The sequence below is a fragment of the Telopea speciosissima genome, chromosome 4 (assembly GCF_018873765.1).
Source record: "Telopea speciosissima isolate NSW1024214 ecotype Mountain lineage chromosome 4, Tspe_v1, whole genome shotgun sequence".
Lineage (NCBI taxonomy): Eukaryota > Viridiplantae > Streptophyta > Magnoliopsida > Proteales > Proteaceae > Telopea > Telopea speciosissima.
Window position 1 is genome coordinate 60,786,494 of NC_057919.1, and position 7,007 is coordinate 60,793,500.

The following is a 7,007-nucleotide window of genomic DNA, read 5'->3' on the forward strand; positions in this document are numbered from 1 at the left end:
ATTCAGAGACAAGACAGATTCTAACAGCTCCAGTTTGCTTCTTGTATTGGAATACCCTAAAATATGGACCACCTAGGCTTTGCTTGCCCCTTCTCTATTTAGAAAGGGCTTCTTGCTAAATGTTTGGCATCTGAGAAGAAGGATTATGTTTTTTGATAGAGAATGGAACTGGGTGGATATGACCTTTGCCGGTAACTCTAATTGTGGCGTAGTGGATAAGCTAGCCTTCGGAGTTGTATGGAGCGTTAACCTCAGGAGATTGGCCTCAATTCCTGATCTTACCAGCAGATTTGGGACACCAACTCTGTCAGTCAATTTTTTGTCAACTTTATTGGACATGTAGCTCTGATTGAAGAATGTTGCTGTTAGAGTTCCTGCACATCTAAGGCAGCATCAGATTCGATTTCAACCCAAAACCGTTTGCCGAACTGTTTAATATTTGGTTCGGTATTAGTTTTGATCCAATAAATCTGTTGGTTTTAAATTAATTGTTCAGAACCTTTTAAAATCAATAAACAGTAAACTGAATACGAACAGAATACATTGAATAACCAAACCATTAAACCAAATCGATTAAACTGATTACAAACCATTTAACATATAATCAACAACAAACCAAAATCGAAATCAGTAATAAACTGAAAAATCAGAACCAATTACAAATCATTTAATCGAAATTGATTATTAATCAGTTTTTCTTTGGAAACTTGAAACTAATTAATAATCAATTTGATTTTGATATTGATCTTTGCCATGTTGAGGTAACAGTTCAACATCTCTTCTTCTTCAATTGCAGGTAATAGTTCTCATACTTTTTGATTTTTTTTCTAAGTAGTTGCATTAGTTTCAGGTTAGCTTAACTCTGTGAAAAAAATTGTTGATCGCGCGCCATTGAAACCGAACATACTGTAATACATGAGATGAATGTGTGGCCTTCTATGACTGTACAGGAACTGATGAAGCAAAGGATGGAACGGAAGTCAGGTGCCTAAGTGGCTCAACAAGTATTCTGGTTCAATGGCCTGAAGTTGAAAGATGATAAAACCCTTAATTACTATATATGGACTAAGAGATGGAATGGAGTTATATTTTTACCATTTCAGCTAAGACCAACAACACTAAAACTTATAATATGGTGGTGAATGGCTCAATTACTGTAGTGGACTTGAAGGAGATAATCCATCAGATTTCAGGCATTTCAATAGAGGCAATGGACACACTACCATGGTGATTCACCATTGGAAAACAGTACACCTCTCTTTGCTTATTACATCTATGAGGGTTCAATTCCCTTATTAGGATTGGTATTGGGGATAAGAATTAAAGATGTTTATTTCTTTATTTTGTTTGTAAGGGAGAATGTTCTCTGTACCGCAGCGCAGCCTGCGCCCAGGCACATGGGCAGTCTGTGTAGGGGGGTAGGGTGGTCATTGTGCCCATCCTTATGTGCCTGGATGCAGGCTGTGCTGCGGCATAGAGAACAGCACCCCTTTTTTTAATTAGTGGAATATCATAGAAAGATGACCAACCATCATAGCCATCTCAGTTCTTACCATTTCACACTTATTTTCAGTTCAATCCTTGTTTAGATTTTAGTTTTTGGCTATTTAGGTATTCAATATTAGATGGAAACTAGTTGATAAGTTATGAGTAATTAAAATTTTTAAGGACAAGTTGTTACTACTTCAGTTCATTAATACAAATACCAGTGTGATGGTTTACAAACAAGGTCAGGGAAATATTTTACAATCAATTGGAGGCGAAATTGCCAAAGAAAGAAAGAAAGAATAGGGCTTAGAACAAGAGACTTTACCTCCAAAACTAAATTTTATGGTTTACTAACAAACTAGGGAAATGTTTGGTTATGTTGAGTTATATTTAAAATAGAATTCTCATGTAATTGAAGTCTTGGGGGGATACAGGAGGAAATAAAAGGTAGATTTTGTTCGCTTGAGGAAAGGCCCTCAATCCATTCGTGCTTATAGCATAAGATTAGATTTAACATGATAGCTTCCCAGAGGTTCTACTTAAAAGTCTTAAAAGTCAATTTATTCACATTCTTATTATACCCAAGTTAAGGTTTTTTTAGCTTGGTGGCTCCATTTATACCATGTTGAAGTGTCTAACCCAAGAAACTTAAGTTGTTAGGTGGAGAAACCCAACTGGAATATGAAGTCATCCAAGATCCCAGAGTTTTCAAATGTGGGGTGTACTTCGCTGTGCGTATCATACTCTTCAACTGTGAGAGGTATTGTTATGTATAAGGTGGATCGAGGAGAAATATTCCTTCAGAAAAGAAATTTAATAACATGACAAGATGCAGTAAAATTTACCCCAAAAAAAAAAAGATGCAGTAAAACTAGCCATAATTAAAAGGGTAAAGTTGTTTGTAACCAAGTCGGTTACAACAGATTATGTAACCTCTCTTTATTAACCCTTGTCCATAAGAGAGTACAGTGTTTTAGGATGGGATTTTTTGGTAATTGGACTTAAAGTTTGGAACCACTCTGCAAAAATTATATTCCATCTTAAAATGGAAAAAAAGGGTCATTTATGTAACTTCCTATTAGCAATTGCTAAGGTCAACCGGCCCAACCCTTTATCTTTTTAAACCACTATTGAATAAACCACTTCATCTCTTCTATCAATATAGCTCTCCCTACAGCTCCTTTCTTTTATCTCTTTCTCTCTCCATTTTTCGGCGGTAACAACCTCCCTTGCTCTGTCTCCTCCAAGTTACGGGACTCTAAAATTCCCAATCGATTTTCAATCTCTTTTTTGTAAACCCAGTTCTTTGGTATCATTAGTAATTTCTCTGGCAATCTTTTAGCTTCTGATTATAAGTTGTGATTCATTTTTTCATGGGTTTTTACTGGAATTGAGGATAATCTCTCTAATTCTATCTATGTGTCTCATGATTTTATCTTTTAAGTTGTTTATGAGAATTGGTGGATTGATCTATACTAGGGTTTTTTTTTTCAATCTATTGAGCTCCAATTTCGATTTGTTGCAAATGGGTTGACTTGCACGTTAGATTATGATATAGATGGTGGGTCTCCTTAAAAGTACTATCTCACATAAGTGTCATAGACCAAGGATCACCAAGTTGTGGACTTCAATGATTTACTAGAGAAATCTTCATGATGTTCTTTAAGAATCAATGGTTTTGTCAACTCGGGTCATTTGACTGTCGGCCTCTAGTTTGGGTATCAACAACGCATTTTGTGTCGCTTTGGCTGGTTTTATTTTGGACTGGGTTGGTTCCAAATTGAACTGGGCTAGGTCTAGCTCATCCAGGGTTAGTTTTGAATGTCTAGAGGCTCATATCTTTGGTTTTGTATGTTCGAATAAGGTGATATAATAGTCATTTTCTTGATATTCCACATATTGTGACTTGATACGAAATCGGGGAATAGTACTGGTCAGCATGGACTGCCTCCAGTGTGAGTCCCACTTATCACAAGTAGAATTTTCTCCCAGTAAAGGGGGAAATGAGTATATTTTCGTACCAAGTTGCAGTATGATGAGATAGTTGGTTATTCAGACAGTTTTGTTGATCTGCTAGAGTAATTGCCATGGGTTTTCAAGGTTTTCCCTCTCAGGGGTATTTCGAGTCATTCGCGTGGATAAATTCAGGAAAGTGGTCATTTGCCCTACATCTATAAATACCTAGTCTCTAAGCCTCAAAGGATGCTCATCATCTTTAAAGGGGCCTCCGGGGGTAACAAAATAAGGTGTCTACAACCTCCTGCTACTTACGAGCGAAGGTCGGCCCCACCGCAGAAGCAACAAAGAAAATTCATAGACCTCAGAGGGGTGTCATAAGTCAAATCTTCATCAGCCTGTCTAAATCAAGTTTGATCACAAGGACAGAGCCTCGATTTGTCCCACAACCTCCATCGCATTGGTACAAACCTAATCAATATTGTGTCATTCACACACAACATGGGAACTCTTATTGAAAACGAATCCTAAAACGATGCAAAAATGAATGGAAATCGCAAACAACAATCACACAAAACGAACACAAGGATTTATATGGTTTGACAAGACTACCTGCGTCCATGGTGAGATGAGATTTGTTTCACTATCAATGGAGAATAAGGTTATAGCCGCTCGTCCTCACACCTCTCTCAAATTGTGTTACAGAGAAAGAACCCTCACTACATTTTATAACAAAACCATATACAGGAATTTTACCGAAATACCCATATAGTCCTCAAAACTTTTTACTCGGAGGTTGCCGCCCCCGAACCCTCGCATAGACCCCCTTCATTGTTCATTAGAAATAAGTGCAACCATGACTTCATTCATCTCAAAAATGTCCTTCTTGTACAAGAGAGTTCTTACCAAGTCATCATACAATGTAACAATAGTGCTTTGTTTTCATCCTCAATTGAAAACCTTCAAACGTGCAAATTGGCTTATAATCTTATTGAACATATTGAGATGTTCTAATAGATCTATACATTCCTCCATCTGTAGAGAATACAACTACTTCTTCACGAACAACTTGTTCGTCAGGGACTTTTTCATGTAGATAATTTCAAGTTTTGCCTATATCTCCAATGTGGAATCAAGATCCACCACATATTGCAGGGCATCATCTGACAGGTTGAGACAAATTGCGCTTATTGCCTTCTCCTCTATCTCTTCCCAGTCTTCATCACGCACTTTCTCTGGTTTTTTTCGACTTTCCTAATAGAGTCTTCGCCAAACCCTGTTGTATCAGAAGGTCCTTCGCCGCCGAAGGGTGAAATTGTTCTTCTAATTGAACTTTCGATGTCATACTTGACATTCGATCTCTTACCTGTCATCGTGATAGAAAACGGAAAATTTGGAGGCTCTGATACCAATTTGTTGAAAACGAATCCTAAAACATGTAGAAAAAAATGAAAATCGCAAACAACATGAGTGACACTCTCAATTTTTCAATTGATAGCCTCTTCCAAGACTACCCATAAAACAATAATGCTCCAATTGACTTCCTGCTCAAGAATTTATAAAGATAGTTCAAGAAGATAAGCATGGTACCTCAAAATTATGTATACAAGATTTTTTTTACCAATAAAAAATGGAGTAAGTTTTCCTTCACCTGTGAAGTAGAGAAATCTCTTCTCCACTGGTGATGTAACCATGTGATTGGACTCTTGAGTCATTATTACACTTTCATATCCTATTGACGAAGTCAAAATACCTATCCCTAATGCGATTGAATGATACTGATGGAAGTGGTTGTGGAGATTTCCTCCATACCCACGGTGTAGAGAAACTCAATCCTAAAAATTTTATTAGTACTCAATATTTTATTTGTTCAAAAAAAATTGTTAGTGAAGATAGCATTTTACTCCCTCATAGAATCAAAACACTACTACCAAAAAAAAGAAAAGAATCAAAACACCAATGTATCTGTCCATTTGATGGTATTACTTAGAAGGTTTCTTTGTGACTTTTGAGTTTAGATTCTTAATACATTACCCAAATTTACTTTTCAATTCAATTGATTCTCTAATAATCGTTTTTTAGAATTTTTTATGTACCCTTCAATCCAATAAAAGTGGATCAGAAAATTAATGAGGAAAAAAAAGATTCTTCGATGTATAAAAACTCAACCCAAGACTTTTCCCAACTAAATGGTGTTGGCTACATGGGTTCAGTTTTACCAATCTACTCAGTGTAAAGACATGTTTGTGGTTTCTTGGATCTAGATCTGCAACAAATATTTTTTAACCTAAGCAACATTGTTCATAAGGAGAAAAGGAATGCAAAAGAGCCTGGTTAGACCGCTAGGAGTATTAGAGCTCCTGAAGTCCCTTTACCATTTCTCCTTCAAATAAATTACATCCAAAGTCATAAAGTTAGGGCTTGTCAGTGTTACAGTTTAGAATTATATAATGAATCATTTCTAGCTTGTAGATTGGCATGTTAATCCAGAACTCCCAGATTTTAAGTCAACACCAATTTTTTCAATTAGCAAGTTAATAGCATTAGTTACTAAATTTAATATTTAATAGGCTATCTATTGGAGACCCTCTTTTCTACACGGTCCACGGCCCAAATATCTACCACATGGCAACTTAATTGGGGCTCAAATTTTGGGAACATATCTATACACCAAAGTGACGTGCTCATATTTCAAATTTGAATTTAATCAGAGTTTGCCAAATGGCAAAACAAAGCTTTGAAAAATCAAAAGCATGAGAGCGCATAGTAGTAGTCAGAATTCAATAAACTACTTGAACATTAATGAGAATGCATGCAAATAAATGAGAGAGAATGGGGTATTTGACTGAATTAGGCTATAAAATTTAACATGCTATTTAACCAAAACATATCCTTTCTCTCCATGGTCAGAATAGCCTCATCATCTATCCATGTGGCACGAGTACAGGCCACACAAGGTGTTCCTAGGCGGGCCATTCAAAGTTCATTTTGCCCGTCTAGCTATCATCACAAGGTCAATTTGTTATTATGCTCTTGCTTCCATTCCTCGACATTGCCTCTTTTAGGATGTTCGTTGACCTTGCTTTTTTTTTTGCCCTTTTAAGGCAGTTTTTTTTGTTTTTTTTTTTTTTAATAAATACCAATTTGTACTTGATAGGGATTATTATTTTCCTTTTTAGGGTAAATATGATTTTATTAGTTGGAGGAAAAGATTCCAACTAAAACTCCCATATGCAGAAAACATCCTGATGCACAAGGGTAACAATTGCGTCTAACCAGAAATTAAGCAAGAGAAATTGTTAACAAAGAGTAAAATCATTAAATCTAAAATCAAGGATTGCCCCAGGACATTAGGAGATTTATAATGAAATATTGGATTGACGGAAGTCTAGATCTTATTGAAATAGACCATGAAAGTACTTCCCCAATTCAATGTTTGGGATCAAGCACTTTCCGTATAGCTTCTCATAAGCACATTAGGTTTCACCAGGGAAACAAGGAATATATAATACACATATTTATAACACAATGGCCAACTGAACAACTCTGTTGTTTAGAAGGGG